Below are 19,419 nucleotides of genomic sequence, written 5' to 3' on the forward strand. Positions count from 1 at the left end.
GTTTTGCTCAACATAATGTTTGAGATTCGTTCATTGTATTGCATGTAGCAGTAGTTGATGATGATGGTGATGATGATGGATAGTATTCCAGTCTATGACTACATCACAAATTGTTTTTCTATATTCCTGCTGAGACACTCTTGAACTGTTTCCAGTTTGGGGATAGAATTGATTAAAGTTGCTATAAACCTTCATGTGCAAACTTTTGTGTATAAAAGTATTTTCATTTTGTCTTTGGTAAATGCTTTGATTTAGTAAGTGAATGTTTAGTTTTATAGGAAATGCCAAACATATTTCCACAGTGGTTCTGCTATTTCACCCTCTCGCCAGCAATGTGTGAGTGTTCCAGTTGCTGCACATTCTTGCCAAGATTTGGTATTATCGGGTCCTTCAATTTGTTTCTAACTGATGTGGTTTTAATTTGCATTTTCCTGATGACTGATGGTGTTGAGTATCTTTCCACATGCTTATTAATTACTTCAATTTGTTGTTTTGTGAAGTGTCTTTCAATATTTTACCCATTTTTAATTTTATTGTTGTTCTTTTTTTTGAATTGTGGGAGTTTAGATATTCTGGATTCAAGTCCTGTGTTAGATATATGTATTACAAATATTGTTCCAGGCTTTTCATTTTCTTATGGTGTCCTTTTTTTTTTTTTTTGGCTAAGGAAGATTAGCCCTGAGCTAACATCCATGCCAGTCTTCCTCTATTTTGTATGTGGGTCACTGCCACAGCATGGCTGACAATTGGTGTGAGTCTGCACCCAGGATCCCAACCCACAAACTCAGGCCGCCGAAGTAGAATGCGCCAACCTAACCACCATGCCAGGGGGCCAGCCCCTCTTATAGTGTCGTTTGACCAGCAGAAGTTTTTAATTTAGATAAAGTCCAATGTATTATATGTTTTTCTTTTCTTGTTGGTGCTTTTTTCTTTAGTCCTTTCTCAGAAGTCTTTATCTACCTGAGGTTCTCAGGAATATATGTCTATGTTTACTTCCAGAAATGTTATAGTTTTGGTTTTATGTTTTACGTCTATGATCTTCTGCAATGATTTTTTTACTATTGTGAGATAGTGGTTAAAGTTAATAGTTTTTCATGCTCTTATCTCATTTTCCAGACCATTTCTTGATAAGACTTTTCATTCCCGATTGAATTGCTCGGATGTGCCTTGTGGAAAATCAGAGTCTATTTCTGGATTTTCTTTTCTCTTCCACTAATCTATTTATCTACCATTCTGCCCTGTCTTTATTACTGTAGCTTCATAGCAACAAAGAAGCAAATAAGTAAATGAGAAAACTAAGACTACTTTTTTCCTTGTTCCTACTTTCAGATGTGCCGCATTTGACCATATGCTTTATCTTTCCTTAAGGACATAGGATGAAAGATTTAGCTGTCTTCTGACATTTTATACTTATTAACCTAAAATTCCAGCTACAGTGGAGACATCACCAGACTCCTAAAATATAGCAAGAGATAATTTAACCAGTTGCTTTGTTATTGCATAACAGGCAATGTCAATGATCTCCCTCGGGTAGAGCAGTTCCAGCTTTCTCCTATTCCACTTAGAGTCAGTCAATCCAAAAGCTTACACTTTACCCCACCTGCAAGTATCCATTTCTATAAATTTGAATCTTTAAACTTTAAGTGACAGAATCCCAATTATAATTTTGCTTAAAATAGTCATAATAAATACAAAACGGATTATTTTATTTTATATAATGGAAAAATCCAGAAATGAGAAAGCCAGTGTTAGGAAGAGCCAAAGAGTATCATCAGTACTTCATCAGTCTCTCCACTGTTCCCCACTCCTCTTCCCAGCCACCACTTCTATCCATCTCTCAGCTCTTTTATTCTCCGTGTTGGCTGCTTCTCAGGCAGGCTCTCACTATACAGAGGCCCTTGGCAGCTCTCGGCTTATCAATTTAGCTTCTCTTTCCAATGATTTCTGAAAGAGTCTTGGGCTTAACTCCCTGGCTCAGACAGGGTCACATGCCTGTCCTTGAGCTACTCATTGTAAAGCTATCTGACTGTGTATCGGCTACTTCCCATTCCTCGGAGCAGGATAGATTGGGCCAGATTTACCTGAATTACTTAGCAAAGAAAAATAGAGTGCAATTGCCAGACAAAGGGAAAAATGCATGCTGAGCAGAAAATAACAAAGGACTATTACTACAGTTTGAGGATGTCGAAGAGTTAAATTATATAACCATGCTGAAGTACTTATTTTTAAAAGAAGTCTCATTCCGTAATTTTTTCCCTCTACTCTCTGCCTTCTGTCCCAGAGGAGGAAGTCTTTGATTTCTTCTTGCAACGTAATTCAAGGGGTCTCTGATGTGAAATGAATCCTCAAAGTTTATCTGAAAACACTGAAGCCATACCAGGTTTGTCTGTCAAAATTTCTGACGTGTGGTTGGATATCAAACAATGTATATCTTTTTACTTTTCAATAACATTTCCTGGCTACTAACGATAGTGGCATGAATGCATTGCCATGCTATAATCAGTTCCAGGCTCCGTTTTGATAGTTTATAATGTAATTTCTCTGAAAGAAATTTTAGATAAAATAATTGGCATTCTGATCTCTGCAAGTATGCTTCATTTTATAGTGATTAAAAAAGGCCATTTAGCTGATTTGTCAGCCTTGTAATAACTTGCTGTTAGAAACTCTTCAGAGTCCTTTGGAGAAGGGCCATTTTATACGGATAAAGGGGGAGGAGAGCTTAAATCTTTCTGAAGTCACTTTTTGGTCTTTGACGCAAATCACTCAAAGACCATGTATAACTTAACTCCAACATTACCTCCAAGGTAAGCAAGCTTGTTTTAGCATCACTTTTTGATCTCTGGACAAATGGCTCTATATTTCTGTAGATCCGTGGGGCCACCAGGATAAGTCACTGTCCTCGGGGGACCTGAAGGGTTATCTTCTAATACCATCGCTTAATAAAAACATGCTTGAAAATGAATTGTTACGCACATCAATAACCATCTTTGTTTAGTTAAAAGAACTCACCTTCCTAATTCCACAGTCAGAGACCGAGAGTCCTAGAATTAATTGGACACCACTCTACATGGTGCATCAAGCAACCCGTTCTACTTGGCCAGCATTTAGCTCAGAGACTAGCAAACTCAATTATCCTTTCCTTACTTGTAGAGTTATTTCATCTTGACCCCTTCTAGCTTTAGAACACATGGTGATAGAACTCTCTGGAAAACTCATTTCTCTTAAAGCCATTAGCATCTGTTTTTGCACCTTCCGCCTTGCTTACCCTCAGCATCTGCTTGCAGCCCTTCTGGCCCCTTTCCTAGTAGCCAATCGTATTGCAAAGGGCTTTGCCCTCACCTTTGTTGTTGAGAACATCACTTTCCATCTCTCCACCCTTCTTTCTCTTTGGTTGTTTTAAGTATATTTATAAAAAATTGAAAACAACTGGAAGACTTTTTTTCAATGAGATGTTATCAAGATGGATAGTTAGCATCATGCAAGCTATTTCGCTGTCTCTCCCTTTTCCCCAGTAACCTCTGCACTAGCTTTCACAGATTGTGACATTCTTACGTAGGAAATGAAGTCCTCCTTACCCGAAGTCTGTTCACCTGTCAGGGGAAGATAAGAGAAAGGGCCTCCAGTAGCAGGAAAGATGCTTGCAATCCCAATGGAGCGTGCAGGTGAAGGGAAAGAGGAAGCAGAGGTTCACAAGTGTCTCTTGGGCTTTGGCGAAGCTGTGGTTCTCCTGATTTCTGTGGCTCCTGCTGTTTAGTGACTGCTTTGGGGTTTCTCCAGGCTTCTGACACAAAGATTCCTAAGAGGCTCCTCTGATGATTGTTTCTTCTTTGACATCCTGGGTTTCCCAGGACTGCCACTGACAAAGCGGCCTTGTCCTGTTCCTCGTCTCTCCAGTATTGCTGCCTAGTGCCTGTAGCTCTTAGTCAATGCATTAGACTAATTGTCAAAAATGCAACAAAGTATTTTTGCTTGTTTATAAATATTTTCTTATTGCTTACATGTAGTTGTTCCATTATCCTACTACTAAACTTGATCATTTCTCTGTTATGTTTCAATATCCATATAAGAAGCAGTACAAAGCAGTGGGTAGAGATCATAGGTCTTGGTGAGAAACTGTCTAAATTCTTGTCGTAACTCCAACTATCACCAGCTGTGTGACTTAGGAAAGCCACTTAATCTCTCTGTGCTACACTTTCTCAATCACAAAATAAATATAATAGTAATACTATAGGAACACTATATCAAAGGTTATTGGAAGGAGTTAGTATCTACAACCCTTGTCCAAACCCTTGAGACTAGATATATTCTAGAATTAGGAAATTTTAATTTTTTAAAAAAGGGTTACATGGAATATGTACGATGTATTACATAATACCCCATGACAGATTTTGGAGAGCATAGTCAAGCATATTAACAATTCTGCAGGAAAATATACAAATATTCACAGTAAGTCAAATAAATAAAGACTAGAAATAGCCACAGAGCAGTTCAGGTCAAGTTTTGCCATCAAATGAGTTCAAGGTGGGTCAGGTGTTGCTGTCAAATGAGTTTTGAAAACAGTATATTTTGGAGCTGCGACCCCATGAGTGTGGTGTGTAGCCAAGTGTCAGCACATACTGAGTTCCCCAAAGACATTGTCTATTATTATTAATATTATTATTCAGTAAAAGCATTTATTGTGTCGACCACATACTGTTTATTTTGACATATTTTATTGTCCTATGGAACCTCTTGGTTAAGGTCAGGGACCCTCCCTTCCTGTCAGGCATTGATTAATTGATACTTTCTTTTTTTAAGGCTCTGGGTAAAAACTTCAGAACTTGAAGAGACAGGTGTCAGTCAGAAGAGTTTTTCTAACAAAATCCTTTTATTTTCTCCTCTGGATAAGTTTAATATTCAGATACAGACCACATTTTTTTAAAAAATTTTTTTGAAGTATAATTGGCGAATAAAATTGAAAGATATTTAAAGTGTATAACGCGATGATTTGATATATATATCAGTGTGAAAGAATTCCCCTCATTGAGGTAATTAACACATCCATCACCTCACGTAAGTAGAACGTTCAAGTTCTACTCTCTCAGCAAACTCCAATTATATAACACAGTGTTGTCAACTATAGTCATCATGTTCTACATTAGATTCTTAACTTATATAAATTATACCTTGGCATTAGAGCAGAGGAAGACAGGGTACCATCCTCTGCTAATAACAGTTTATTGCATCTATATGTTCACAGATGAAAGAAGCCTTATCCCAAGCCAACTGGCCAAGGCCTTGATTTGCAGGACAGACCTCCCATATTTTAAACCCAAATATATCTAGTAAGGTGCCTAAATGATAGGAGAGGTTATCGTTAAATTTTTTTTCAGGAAAATTTCTGTAAGTAGTCTGGTCCCTAGTTTTCATTTTTTAAAATTCTTTTACTGTTTTATGATTATAGACCAAAAAAAAGAAACATCCTATAAATTTTTCTGTAAGTATTTGGCCCCGGTTTTCATTTTTTACTGATAAATAACCAACGATTGAATATAAGAAATCATATATGTATATATACAGATGTATGGTATTATTTGATATATAGGTATGAAAATATCTATACATTCATAGGTAGATAGAAATACAGATATCTCCTATAAGAAAGCCATCTAGATTTTTTCCCCCAAAAAACCTTTTTTTCAGGACACATCTCCTCTATCCATTCACAGAAATGTGACATTCACTCAGGAGGCCACTTTATCTCCAGCCTAAAATTCCGGACGCACTGCACACTTGGTACGCTGCCCTTCAGGATCACTACCAGTTGAACCTAAATTCTGCGGCCATTACCCTGAAAAGTACATCAGGCTATGAAACAAGCTCTCAAAGGAAAGCAGTTTTTCAAGCTACATTATGGTGCTTTTAAAAGGAATAAAATCCTTAATGAGAAAATGACTCTCTTGAGACTTCTGGCTCCAAGGTGAGCTTTGCACACTTGCCCTCTCCGTTGGCAGAGAATCTGTTAAGGGACATTTCTGGGAACCCATTCTGTAAAAGGTCCAGGATGAAATAGGATGACAGCCGGTTCTCTGGAGCCTCCGTTGGGCAACTTTATAATTCTCTGACAGATTTTCTCTGAAGCTATTCCCACACAGCAATACCCAAATCACCCAGCCTCCACCCTTCTACATACCCACCAAGGAGGGAGAAAGTGGGTTGCTAAGGAATGTGTTGCAACAGCACCTGATGGAACTAACACTTGTCAGCTAATAACAGTTTGGTGTGAATAAACTTATCAGAATCTTCCCAAGTGGATGAGTACATTGTCAGCTTCTGGAGGACTTGGGCCCTATATTTATTTATCTTAATTTCTATTCACATCTAGTGCAGTGCTAAATAAATATTTTGGAGTATCAGCTGAGGTCGGCCTACTCTACAATATAGCCCTCAGCTGGCTTCTCCAGTTTGGGCATGAGAAGCAAGGGGGTCTTTTTCTAGTCCCTGCTGCTCGTTGCTTGAGTCTGCGCCGTAAGTGGTACAAAGACATGGCAGCTTTTAGAGGTGACCTGGAGCGTGACAGAACTTACCTGGATCTTGGGCGTGATGATTAGGGGAGAAAATGATGCTTCAGATTCAGAATCATTCACCAAATGCTAAGATGGATATTGGGAATATTGCTGAATAAAGGATAATGGAAAATCTCTAAAAATTACTGTGCGTAAGACTTTCGGCATCTCTCTAGGTGGTCTCCATTAGTTGGTGGTGTAATTTAGGTGTGACGGCCCCTCCTGCAGGAGAGTGGTAAAATGAAGCTTGATAATAGGATACAGAAAGCAGGATTGGCTCATTTTGTTCCTTCCAACTTCCCAGGCACCCACATTTAAGGCTTCTTGGTAAGTTACAATGAACACTCTAGCATTATGAGAAATGGAGATGACACTAAAATGTAATTACATTTAATTTATGGAATACAGAATAATAACATCCTGTAAACTAGGACAAGTAAGAGAAAGAGACAATCTAATCTGGTTTCCTGAGCCTCTTTCCTCTCTACCTTTTTAGCATTAACCAAGGCTCACTGTAACACGTATTCTAAGGAGATGGATTCACTGGCGTGGTTCTTTGTTATCTTTCCTTTCCCCAGAAATGTAATTAAGAAGCAAATCATATTACCTTGATGACAGAGACAAAGTGTGTCAGAAATGGCATTATTACTGCAAAATTACAGAAAACACAGACTCCGTTCCCACTTCCAATTTATCACAATAGTGATAAAAGGTCTGAATGCTCCTAAACGGTGAAATTGAATGAGACTTATCACCATTTTGTTACTTTTGAGCAGAACTAATTTCTTTTCACCCTTATGGAGTTAAGTATATAATTTACGATGCATTTCGCTGCTTCAGACGCTAGTAGTGTATATAACAGTAACAATCCTTGTGTTCTATTTGGAAGAAGTTTTTTCTCGAGCTCTTAATTGGTCTAGAAATTCACAGGATAAACCTACAAGTCATCAGAGTGGTAAGCAGTGTTCTTGATTAAGAAAAGGAGACACAGGGAGTTCAAGGTTTTATGCAGTTTGTTTAGTTCAAGTTTATGCAGCATTTATTTCCCAGGAGGTAAAAGATCACCACCTACTTAATTTCATGTACCTCCTCCCTCTGAGCTTCTGGGACGTGATAAAATCACTGGCGTATACTAGCTTACCCTGATGAGATCTGCTGTCAAATGTGACCTTTTTGTTCTTGTTCAGGCCGGACCCTGTCACCAACACGTGCCTGGAAGAGGCTTCAAACATCTGTTTAACTCCCTGTACACTGCCTTTCCCTCTGTTGGCCCACCCAGAGGCTGCAGCAGATTCCTCCCATGGTCAGAACGCTGGAAACCATCCACAGGCTCCAGCAGTGACTCCCAGCAGCTGAGGGGACTTTATGACAGGACATGTCCCAAGCTTTTTATCTTGTTAAGGAGACTATGATCATTTTAGGAGGCCAATCTCAGCTCAGACATTGTCCCGGGGGGTCTCTTTCCTCTTTAAAGACTTTCCAACCTAATTCTCCCTTCCCCAGCCCGGCACTTCGGTAAAGTGCACTGGTTCTCCCAGGATCTTTGTGTCAGGAGAGGATAAGAGGAGCCTTTCCTTTTTAGGACAAGAGCAAGAAGAAAAACTCAGAGCTGGGCGTGACATCAAGACTGACTGTGTGGAATTTTGCCCTAGCCCTGTGATCCTGGAACACAGAGAAGGTTAGAGAAACCCCCCCAGGCTTGGTGTTCCAGGAAACAGCATCCTGCAGAGAAGCCCCCTTCCATATATGACTTAGATACGCTCACAGATGGCCCCTCGACAAGGCCAGACACAAACTCTCCAAACTTGTATTCTTTGCCTCGTACACTGTTCCTCGCTGAACCGCTTGTCCCCACTGATCACTCAGGACCAAACGCTGGTTAACCAAACTTGTTAAGTTCCTGCCCTTCACTCAGGTCTCTGAACTTTAAGCCACCCTGACAACCCCTCCCTAAGAGCCCCTGTCAAGAATAGGCTGGTCTCACAGTAGAACATTCTCTGAACTCGTGTCCCACCAGGCCACCCTTATCCTACTTCCCCACACCTGGCTCTTTCTAGCATTGTCTGCTCCTCCAGAGAAAGAAAGGCCTTTTCTGCTTAACTCTTGAGACACTCGCAAATCTCTGGTCAGCGTTCTCCCTGTTCCAGTAGTGCTTTCCCCCATCTTCCTGCTTATCCTGGCTTAGGCCCCATTAAATGCCTAGATGGTTCTTCCCCGGTGTCTCTCTGTCTCTCTCTCTCACAAACAGATGTACACACTTCTCCAGAAGGGCTCCAATATGGCTATTTTTCTCTAATAAAGGAACAGGTGTGGTGATGCACAAGTTACAAGTAACATACCACAGAAAAGCAGATTTTTCTTTATCTCTGAATTTCTATCCACTTTTGATGTCCTCCCAAATTGCTTGGCAATCTCAAACCCCGTATTGAGATCTCTGTTTTATGTAGATGTGTCTTTCAAAACCTGTTGGTAAAGCCAATCAGTCTGACTCAGAAGAAAAATAAGCTCAGAAAACACAAGCAAGGCTCGTTTTAATTGTTTCTTTCCCCTCTCAGTAAACAGAGCATGATTTGCCATAAAAACGTCAAACTGTGGTATTTAACTGAATAAATCCTGAGGATTTTAGGTAGAATACATAATACTTATTCTGACATGGTATTGTTTCATGCTCATTCTAACCTGGTATTGCATTCTCAGAAGGGAGAAGAAGTCTTATAGGTTCGTGTGTTTTAAGTTAAAAATAGTATTTGTTTTTCCTAGCATTCGTGGCTAGCCGTGGCCTAGGTAGACTCTCACGGTTTAAGCCTTTTCAAACTAAATTTGAAGCACCACTATTCTTTCCTATCAGAGTAAAACACATTCTAAATCCTAATAAATCTATTTCTTTAATATGCCACTTGATGCATAATAGTGCAAACACAAACACATAATGGGCTCCTCTTGAGAAAGGAAAATGTATTCACTCCTGATGAAAGATCTTTTGATAATTTACTCTTGGCTTCACCACTTGATTTATATCATCTTCCCACATTAATTTGTTTTTAATTTTTTTTCTGCCTTCTAAGGTTTTTCTCATTTCAGTGACATAGACATGACAGATGAGGTTGATGAACTCCGGAAGTGCAGACTCTAACTCAGATGAAAAGCTTAAATTATTGCGCAGTCCTACAGAATCTGGGGAAGAAACGTCGAAGTCTGGATTTCCAAGAGCTTGATCATAGCATTTTAGAAACAAGTGATGAAATCAAAACAACAAAAACCATGGTTACAACAGAGTGTATTTCTTTAGTTAATACTGAATGGCTCCCTGGAGTGTGTTTTTTCCAAGTCTTCAGCTAATTCCATTGTGTGCTTTAAAAATGATGGCAAGGCTATAGAAGCTCCTTAAAATCCCTTCTTTATGATAGACTTTAATTTCAAAAATGTATTCCTTCTATGAACTTTATTTTAATTTAGAGAAAAGTAAATAAGTTGTTTAATTACCTTCAGTGAAGGAAGGAAGTGATATAGATGACAATGCCTCAAGGTGAAACATTGTTTTCAAAAATAATACGTAATCCCTTTACAGGTTCTGCTTGTGTACCTTCACATGGAAGCTCCTATTCTGTTTTCCGGTCAAGGTAGAAGCTACTTATTGGATCATTTTTCTTTATTCTGTCTCAGTAATGAGAAATATATTTTGGTGATCTTTTTTCTGCGGTTAGATTGCCTGAATGTATTTCATGTATCTCTTCAATTGTCCTTTAATTTCCACCTACAGCCTCGCAAAGATGCTTGGTTTGAGGGCACGGCCCTGGCCAGAACACTGGCACCCCAGCACTTCCTCCTGGGTAAGCAAGGGTCATTGCGTATCACTTTCCTATCTGTAAAATGGAATTCTGGTGGAGATGAAGAAGGGTCATATATTTAAAGCATCAAATGTTGGGATTGATTAATTCATTGATGCTTCTAAACTTATTTGAGGATGACGTGTTCCATTTACTTAAACTATTCATTTTTTCCCCCAAAGCACCTGTATATATTGAACTTTTAATATTAGTCTGAACTGCAGTGGAAACATCGAATCTAACTGTGTACCCACTGGATGCTAGAAACATCCTGGTCCTATTTTTGGAATAAGTTTGGCTATAAAATTATGCAACCAGTGCAATTCATTTTTTTTCCTAAAAAATGCTTTTTTCCTTATGTTTTCCCATGCATATACTCCAAATAAACTTCATTCTATAACAATCCTTTTGGGAAATGAATTCTTCAGGAAGAGGTGGGAATAGAAACACTTTTAGGTAGTAAATTCCTTAGGAATAAATCAGTTTAGTTCATTTCTTACTTAACATCCCAGGAGCAATCTCTTTTTTCAGAGCCCTGGACTGGAAGCTTTCGGCTCGTTTGCTAAAATTTAAGGATCTTTAATCTACAACTAAAGGAAGGTATGGCAAAGAATCTTCCTGCTAAAGCATCCTCTTAGCTCTATCATGGGAAGTCACCTAGTTGTTACAGCTTATGAGTAGGAAATTCTGTACAATCTGTGACAGTATGCAATATCTTCAAGATGTGTACTGTGGAGGAATTTGACCATGTAATTCTTATAGTTTAATTTCTACATGGACCCATGTTTTCAAGGCTATACCATAAGTACCTTAAGCTAGAACATTTCCTAGCAACCCACCCACACTACTGACTTATTTAGATGTGTTCTATGAAATTGTACATGAGAAGACTTCTTGAGAAGTCCTTTTGTTATTTTGGCTTTTTTTTTGTCACCAAGAACTGATATATTTCCCACTGATAAACGGCTTAATAATGAACAATTATCAGTGTGAATTTTGGAAGAAGCTATTTACAAATACTGTTTTTATGCATCCATGCTCTAATAATGGACTATTTCAATAAAAGTTACCCCTCATATTTTACTAAAGAGTTTTAAAATCTGATCCCGATATTCCTATAATGTGTTGTCTGATCATTTGTGTTTCTGAAATTAAGAATCCATTTACATGTCCTGATTACCAGAATTCTTTTTCAAAGTGTGATAATATAAACAAGTTGACTAAGATGGAATACTATAGCCATCGTATTAATGTTGGTGCTATTCATATGTTTTCATTAATCCCAAGCTTATACATCTTATGGAACAAAAATGTGGCTTAGAGAAGATAACTTGCCCAAGTTACACTGCTAGTCGTTAGCAACTTGAGATTTTAATCTGGTTGTCATAATTCCAAAGCCCATTCTTGCTCTTTGTCCTCTGTCCCAGTTCTGAGTATGTGTTTTATGGAGCACAGCTTCTGGCACAGAGTTGTCCCCAAAAATGATTTGTCGAGAGATGAATCAATAGAAAGTACTTACAGCAAATGGCCAGACTTCACACACACCTGTCCTACTGGGGAAGTATTTATTTAGAATGTGCACAGGATAATAGGAATTGTAGATGTGGGGTTTGCTGTTGCCCATTGCACTTTGGCTGAAACAGATATCAGACTTGGGGGAGAGACCTCGGCTCTCAGGCTGTGGGGTTTTTAAACTGAATTGTTGTGAAGCACTACCTCTTCCTGTCATGAGCCGGGGTCCAACTCTTGTGGTGGCTGCTATTTGGTGAATCGGCCAATAGCATGACCTGCTACCTGAGCTGCCTTGGTTTGGGGAGCACCAACTCCTGCTCTGACTTAATCATGAATTAGAGCCCCTCTATACTGCTACAGCAAATATGATGGGGTAGATGGGTGACCTAGTCACCACCTTGGTGCTCCACCAGCATTATTTGCCTTAAGCACTTGTATTGCAAATTTTCAAGGAACTTTGCAAGAGACCAACATGCAGGAAATTGCTTTGAATAAGTTACCTTTTTCCTTTTATGTATGTTATTGTTTATATAATTATTTTGTTTTATATATGTTCATAAAAATTGCCAGTGGTGCCATGTCTCCTTGATATCATTTGCTTAACCCCTCATTGAGTTCATTCTCTTTTTTCATTTTCTTTTTCTTTTGGGAAGGATATACAAACTTTCAAGGAAAATAAGATGATTTGTGAATGAGAATAGCAATGATAAGGCAGAATTAGTAGAACAATTACTTCTGCTTGCTACTTTTTTGGCAAACAAGGCCTGATTTGTTCGGGAAAGAGATGGAGTGGACAGTTCCCAACCTGGTATGATAAGAGGCAGCAGGGAAACTTGCTTGTTCTTCAAATACTCCCTTTTATTTTGACTACATTTTGAAAAATCCTGCTGTAAAAGGTTGTTCTGTTTAATTAAAGGCTTAAAATGACAGTTCTCCTGGGAGAGCTTACACTGAGTAACTATCAATCCCTTTTGTGGGAATGAATTTCTGAAGAGTTAATAAGAAAAGGAATTTAGAGGGGCCAGTAGTAAGAAGAGCCTCTATAAAATTACTGAATGTAGCATAGGATGGCGAGAGCAGCCACTCAACAGGAAATCATTGTTGATGCCATCAAGGTCAGATTTGTCTCTTCAAAGTTTTTTCTACACCCAATGCTGCCCTAACCTATGACTTATCAAGTGGCAGTTGCTTGTTCTTTTAAAGTTTACATATGTCCAACATCTGGATCATGGAAAATTTCAACTATACTCTCAATATATTTGAGTATTTGAAAATAAATGGCTAATCAACTACTCTTCTTTTAACCTTCTTTCCAGATGGAAGAAATCATAATTCCAAATGAAATTTGGGATCACCCTGAACATTACAGTTTAATCTACTTAACAAAAGAATAAACTTGGAAATGATAAACTGAATAATTTTTCTCTAAACTGAATATTATGGATAAAACTATGGAACCATCTCATTCAGCTAAGATTACATACAATTTTATTTATACTGTGGATCCCAGGAGAATATAAAGGTAGCATTTGAATTTATTTATATTCTCTTGCTTGTTATTCAGTATTGACTCTAGTGGGATCAATAAGTAAAAAATGGTAGGGATCTGTATAGATCATACTTTAAACAATTTGTTGCCTCTTCTTCTTGGTCTTAGGCTACCTTCTATTTTTTTGTTTTGAAAGGCACAAGTGTATTAATCATTTGCCTGGATGTAACAAAATCCGCTCATAATTTCTTAGGCAAAACCTGGAACAATCTTGGCAAATCTCAGGAAATCCAAGGATGAGAAGTGCAGCCAGGCTCTTCAAGGGACTAAAACTAAGAGCATCCAAACCAAGACAATCAAGACAAGCCAGAGACCAACTTCCCTCTGTCTCTCTCTTCCTCTCTTACAGTTCACATGGCCTTTTAATTTTGCTTCCCTCTGCACTTTACTCTTCTGCTGTGGGACGTTCACTGCTTTCCCAGCAAAGCTGGGAGGCAAGCATGATTGTCCCAGGTCTAATTTTGCATGTTTTTCAGAGTCTAGCACCCAAAGACAGTGGACTCTGTTCCAACTTAAAATTCACGAGAAAATTACTTTGGCCTAACTTGGGTGAAAATATCATTCATTTATAAACCCATTTCATCAACATCACTTAAGCCATTTTTGAATCATCAAGGCATTTTCCAGATTACTTCATCTTTATCTGTCTAAATATTTTAAAGTATACAAATATTTGAATTGGTACACGGTGTCATTGATAGATATTTTATACCAAGCCACAAGTAGTCATTCTGATAATATTAAAAAATTGTTTCTTCATATTTGCAGATATATATTGCAATCTCCTCAAAATAAATAACCACTGCATGGATTTTCAAAGTTATCTTTAAATGGCTTATTTGTTGTAGCATCCAACCCATGAAATCATGAGGTGAACCTTCCAAATTAAATCTCCCAATTTTTTCTAGCCCTAATTTACTCCTTTCTAATATTTTTACTAGATTCAGCCATGTCTCTTAAGTGTGAAAAAGGGACATTTTTTAAAAAAAACAACACAACATTCCTCCCCATAACATAAGATTTAGTCTAGCTATTACCTCTTTGTGAAGCCGCTCTCACAATTTCCCCCATGCATGCAGCCCCATTACCCAGCGAGAGGGTCCTTGCCCCTTCTCCCTGCTCACGTAGCACATAAAACAGGCCACCGATTGCAGGATTACTATTCTGGAACTGTTTAGTCTTCTCTTTCTTGGAAGAGGCAATCGGCTTTGATAGGGCAGGAGCTCTGTCCCATTCAATTTGTATCCTCAGTTCCTACTTACCACAGGGATAAGTACACAGCAGGCGGACAGTGAACGCCAACAGTCATTTAGAAATAGCTCAGAGTCGCACAAATGACTATGGGATAGTGGTGCTCCGTGGCCAAATGGAGTTCATCCTGTTCTCAGTTACAAATTTATCCAGAAATGGCTATTTATCTTGGACTTAACCTTCATTATTCATTTTTACTTTCATATATTTTGGAGGAGTCCCAAGAATAGAGTAGTTTTTGTATAAAACAAAGAGTAGCAATTTTATAAATGAGAACTGTGTGACACCTGTGATATTGACATGTGGCATAGATCGATCTATTATGATCTTTGGGGTAAAGGGAAATGAGGAGTTAACTACTTGGTTCTGAAAATATTAGTCTGGAATCACATTGTTCTTGACCCCAGCTTCTTATGATAACCTATGTTATATTTTTAGAAACCACCTTATAATTTCCTTAAGTTATAATGACAAGTCAGAATATTTTAATGGAGAGTGAGCATAAAAAGAAAAGTGAAGTATAACAATGTCACATTTTAAGTCACAAACTTAGCAATCAACTACATTGCAGTCTATTCCAGTTTAACGTTTTCTTTCTGTCTTTCTCAGTATTTTTGTGGTTCATACCCAGACTTGCAGGCTCCATCTCTTCTCTCCGACATCTCTTTCTGGGTGACATCTGGGCACAGTGAGAGCATACATAATGTCATGTTATCCTTATCTGCTGGCTTCCGAATGTCTCCAGTTGAGGTGTAGATGGTCCTGCCTGGTTTCAGGCCTTGGTTTCTGTCCTTGAATCTTCTGTGAAGTGTCTTAATATCATCTCTCTGTGCAAGAAAATTCCTGGGATGCTGGCCATCTCCTGTTATCTGGGACACACACCTTGGTAATCCCATAAGCAATCCTAGCAAGTACTTCTGACACCATGATATCCAAGTCTGTGATTTAGGGCTGTTTACCGTACACCCACTAAGATGTCACACGAAAACTTCCAGATTTCTTTCATACTTTTCCCAGGCCATGAAGAATGCAGAGGTCACCGTCTCATGATTTGTTCTCTGTCTATATAGGTCATGCCATCATCGGTACTTTGTGGGAGCTACCTTGTGTTGTCAGGCTGCTCCTCCAAAGGGTTTTGAAATTTATAAGTCATAACCTAAAAACAAGGAATAAGCCCTCCTCCATCAATATGGATATTCCTAACAACCTATCCTAGAATTTTGATTCCAAGGCAGATAGGATTTTTGTGTCACACACTACATTTCACCTCCACTTTCCCCAAGTCTTCCTTTCCACCAGGACTAGAAGATGCTTTCTTTTTGGAAGTGAATTGCTTTACATTGTGCTATGGACCAAAGTGTGTCTGCCCAAAATTCTTAAGTTGAAGCCCTACCTCACAGTGGATGGTATTTGGAGATGATGTCTTTGAGAATTAATTATGTTTAGATGAGGGCATGAGGGTGGGGCCTTTATGATGGGGTTAGTGTCTTCCTAAAAAGGGACACCCAGAGCTTCCTTTCTCTCTCTCTCTCCACTAGGTGAGGACACAGAAATAAGGTGGCTGTCTGAAGGCCAGGAAGGAAGACCTCATCAGACCCTGATCATGTCGGCACCCTGATCTCAGACGTCCAGACTCTAGAATTGTGACAAAATAAATTTGTGTTGTTTTAAGCCACCAGTCCATGGTATTTTGTGAGCTGATTAAGACACATTCTATCCATCTTCTTCCTATTGCATGGCTTAATCTTAATAAAAAGGATTGTTGGGGGACCAAATGCAATTCACCAAAAAGGTCGCATATATTTGGGGTATTATAAAGTATTATTTCTGTTTTGGATAAAAGAACAGAAAAAAAGACCTCAAATTTGGACCAAATAATAAGAAATCAAGTATACATTATTTTTCAAACCGTGGGTTACAACCCATTAATGGACGGTGAAAATAATTAAGAAGGTCATGGTTAGTCCTTCTCTTAATGATTTAGAACAGAACAAAATAAAGTAGAAAACATCAGAATTTCCTTTGTGAAATTTTTAGTATTCAGTTGTATGGATGAGCATGTTTGCTTCATGTGCGTGTGTCCCAGTTAATGATGTAGAATACATTTCTTCCTGAGACGTTAGCTATTAGAGCTATATCCAGCTGCTCAAAGAGATGAGGATCTAAGTAAACCCTTCACTATGTCTCCACTGTCTGCAACAAAGAATCATTGGCAACAGTGCCTTCTGAAAGGGATCAGGGGACTGGTCTTGGAGACCAGTGTGGGATTCTGTTCTCCCGTCTGTCCTTTGTCCCTCATACATTGGGTTTATCAGTATTGGATTTCAAAATTGATGGTGATGTCCCTACAACCACTTTTTTTTTTAAGTTCTTTGATATTTTATAAATTTCCTTCAACTTTTCCCACCCTCCTCCCAGTCAAGTTCTGATTCCTGTAATATCCATTGTATAAGGTTTAACTTCTCTGAGCATCATTTTCCTTATCTGGGACATGAGAGAGTTGAACTTGTTTTTATTTAATGTCCCTTCTAGCCCCAAGACTCTATAATTCTTTTGCGTTTATCTAAGAGGATTGCATTTATGACAGTGTTTCTCAACCGGGGGTTTTATGACCAGCTTCTCAGCGTCTGAGGATATATTCTCAAGGACTGGAAAGCTTTAAACTTTGTTGCCATAAATTTTTGTTTGTTTTCTTAACCTTGAGAACTCAGACACATTTTTTTGGATGAGTGGCTTATACAAGAGCTTGGGAACTTCAGGTCGTTTAGCATAACTGTAGCATGTTGTATTGTACACGGGGACACAGGACGAGGCAAGAGGTATATACAGAGGTGGGACCATGAACAGCCTTGCAAGCCTAGTTAAGAATTTTGAACTTTATCCTGAGATCAACGTGTGTCTGTGTGGAGTAGGGGTGGGTCACGGGGATGTTTGTGGTAGAAGACTATAGAAAGAATTCATTAAAAGGGAGAGACAAAATCAGGTTTTTGTTTTAGAAACACTGCCAAAGTAGAGAACAGGTTTGAGGTGACAAAAACCTGGATCTAGTCAGGACAGCTTTAATGTTATCAGAGTGAGAAACAATATTTGCCACAGTAGGGCGTGACTGGACAGTTGGGAAGGAGAAGTGTGGAAAAATTGGAGAGAGACTTTGTAGATAGATTCATTGGAACTTGATATTGGACTAGATTTTGGGAATAAAGGAAAGGCAGTATGGAGGACGACTTTGGCATCTGGTTTGTGCAGTGAGGTAAGGTGATGAAAAGGCCATCTTCTTGGAGTATGTTAGGAGCTGGTGGAGTGGGAGGTTGGAAGAAAATGGAGAAGACAGTTAATGTGAAAAGTGGGAGAGAAAACTACCTCCACACCTTCTAGTACTATCAGGCAGTGTGGAGGGCCTCTTTGGAGGAGGAATTATGAGTTTGTACACATTCTCTCCAGCAGCATTCAACAGCCAGTTAAACCTAGTGGTTTCATTCATCCAGAATTGTGAAGAATACAAAAGATAGACACAAATTTGGGTGGCGTTCAAGAGATATTGGAGAGCCATTATAATGTCAGATAGGTGTGTTAAGTAGATCAATTTGTGTCTTGTAGTACACATAGGATCAACACCCGTTGGGGAGAATGGACAGAGGGAATTACTGAAATGCACTGCAGTGATAAATGCCTCAGCCAACCCCACTAGGAGATCTGGAGCTGAAATGGCCCTTTAGTTTTGTGCTTTTGAGGCAAGGAGGCCTGTCTTTTATCCTCTCAATGGATCTGGGCTGCTTCCAAGGAGGGAGGTGTGACCCGTGTTAGGCAGCTTTCTTCAGCTTAGAGCAGTGGTTCTCAAAGTGTGGTTCCCAGAACGGCAGCATCAGCTTCATCTTGGTGCTTGTTAGAAAGGTAGACCACACCGAAGACCTACTCAATCAAAAATCCGGGGGCACGGCCATCTGTGCTTTAAGCTCTCCCCATGATTCTAATACAGGTTAAAGTTTGTGAACCACTGGTTTTGGGAATCTATGGAGAGAGCTCAGTTGAAAATTGCCAGCAATCTAGACTCTTAGGAGCTGGGGAATGGGTGCTCATTCCTGTAGGGGAGAAATGTGGGAACGCCCCTGTCATCAGTAGGTCAAGGCAGAAAAACCAGGCTGCAGGTAGTGGCTTCTGTTCTGAGTTAGGAGTATTAAAGGCAGTTGAGTAGGAAGGATATAGGGGACAAATTAAAGAATTTGATTATTAATTGTGAAATTGTACTGTAAAACATCATTTTCCATTTATTGCCTTTTTCTTTGTTTCAAATTCATTTAATATACACAATTAATCATATGCTTTAATATCAACAACTTTTCTGAAGTCAACTATGATTATAACAAACACCTATGGATATGGAGTTTTATGTTGTGATTAAGCAACAGAATATCTTTCTAGTTCAAATACTTAACAGGAACTCACAATATGTTTTTTTCCTTTATTATGTACAAGGTAGTCATAATTAAAAGAGGAGCTCTTGAAAGTAAATTAAGTTCTATTATATAGAATTATTAATCTAAAGGAAATACATCTTTCCTTAGCTGATTAGCATAGAAGTTAAGTTCTCATTAGAATAAAATACCTAATAATTCATTAAAACACTCGTAAGTTTGTGTAAAACTTGATTTTAAGCCCACATTCAATCAATTCTTTTCCAAGGCTGCTGGTTATATCTATACTTTATTGCTGAGCTTCTGCACCTTAAATCCTTATA

The 19,419-nt window shown here is 38.7% G+C and overlaps 1 long non-coding RNA gene across 1 annotated transcript in view; it reads left to right on the forward strand.

Annotated features, from left to right (window-relative positions):
* The window catches only part of LOC106782605 (uncharacterized), a 30,534-nt gene extending 14,172 nt beyond the window's left edge, over positions 1–16,362 (forward strand). Inside the window, exons 6-14 of the long non-coding RNA XR_011432928.1 lie at positions 2,282–2,380; positions 5,709–5,959; positions 8,128–8,223; positions 9,611–10,165; positions 10,306–10,375; positions 10,904–10,972; positions 13,201–13,406; positions 15,294–15,570; positions 16,223–16,362. This is a non-coding gene — a long non-coding RNA (uncharacterized lncRNA). The remainder of the gene's footprint in view (positions 1–2,281; positions 2,381–5,708; positions 5,960–8,127; positions 8,224–9,610; positions 10,166–10,305; positions 10,376–10,903; positions 10,973–13,200; positions 13,407–15,293; positions 15,571–16,222) is intronic.
* The last annotated feature ends 3,057 nt before the right edge of the window (positions 16,363–19,419 follow it).

Source organism: Equus caballus, chromosome 26 (genome assembly GCF_041296265.1).
Source record: "Equus caballus isolate H_3958 breed thoroughbred chromosome 26, TB-T2T, whole genome shotgun sequence".
Taxonomy (NCBI): domain Eukaryota; kingdom Metazoa; phylum Chordata; class Mammalia; order Perissodactyla; family Equidae; genus Equus; species Equus caballus.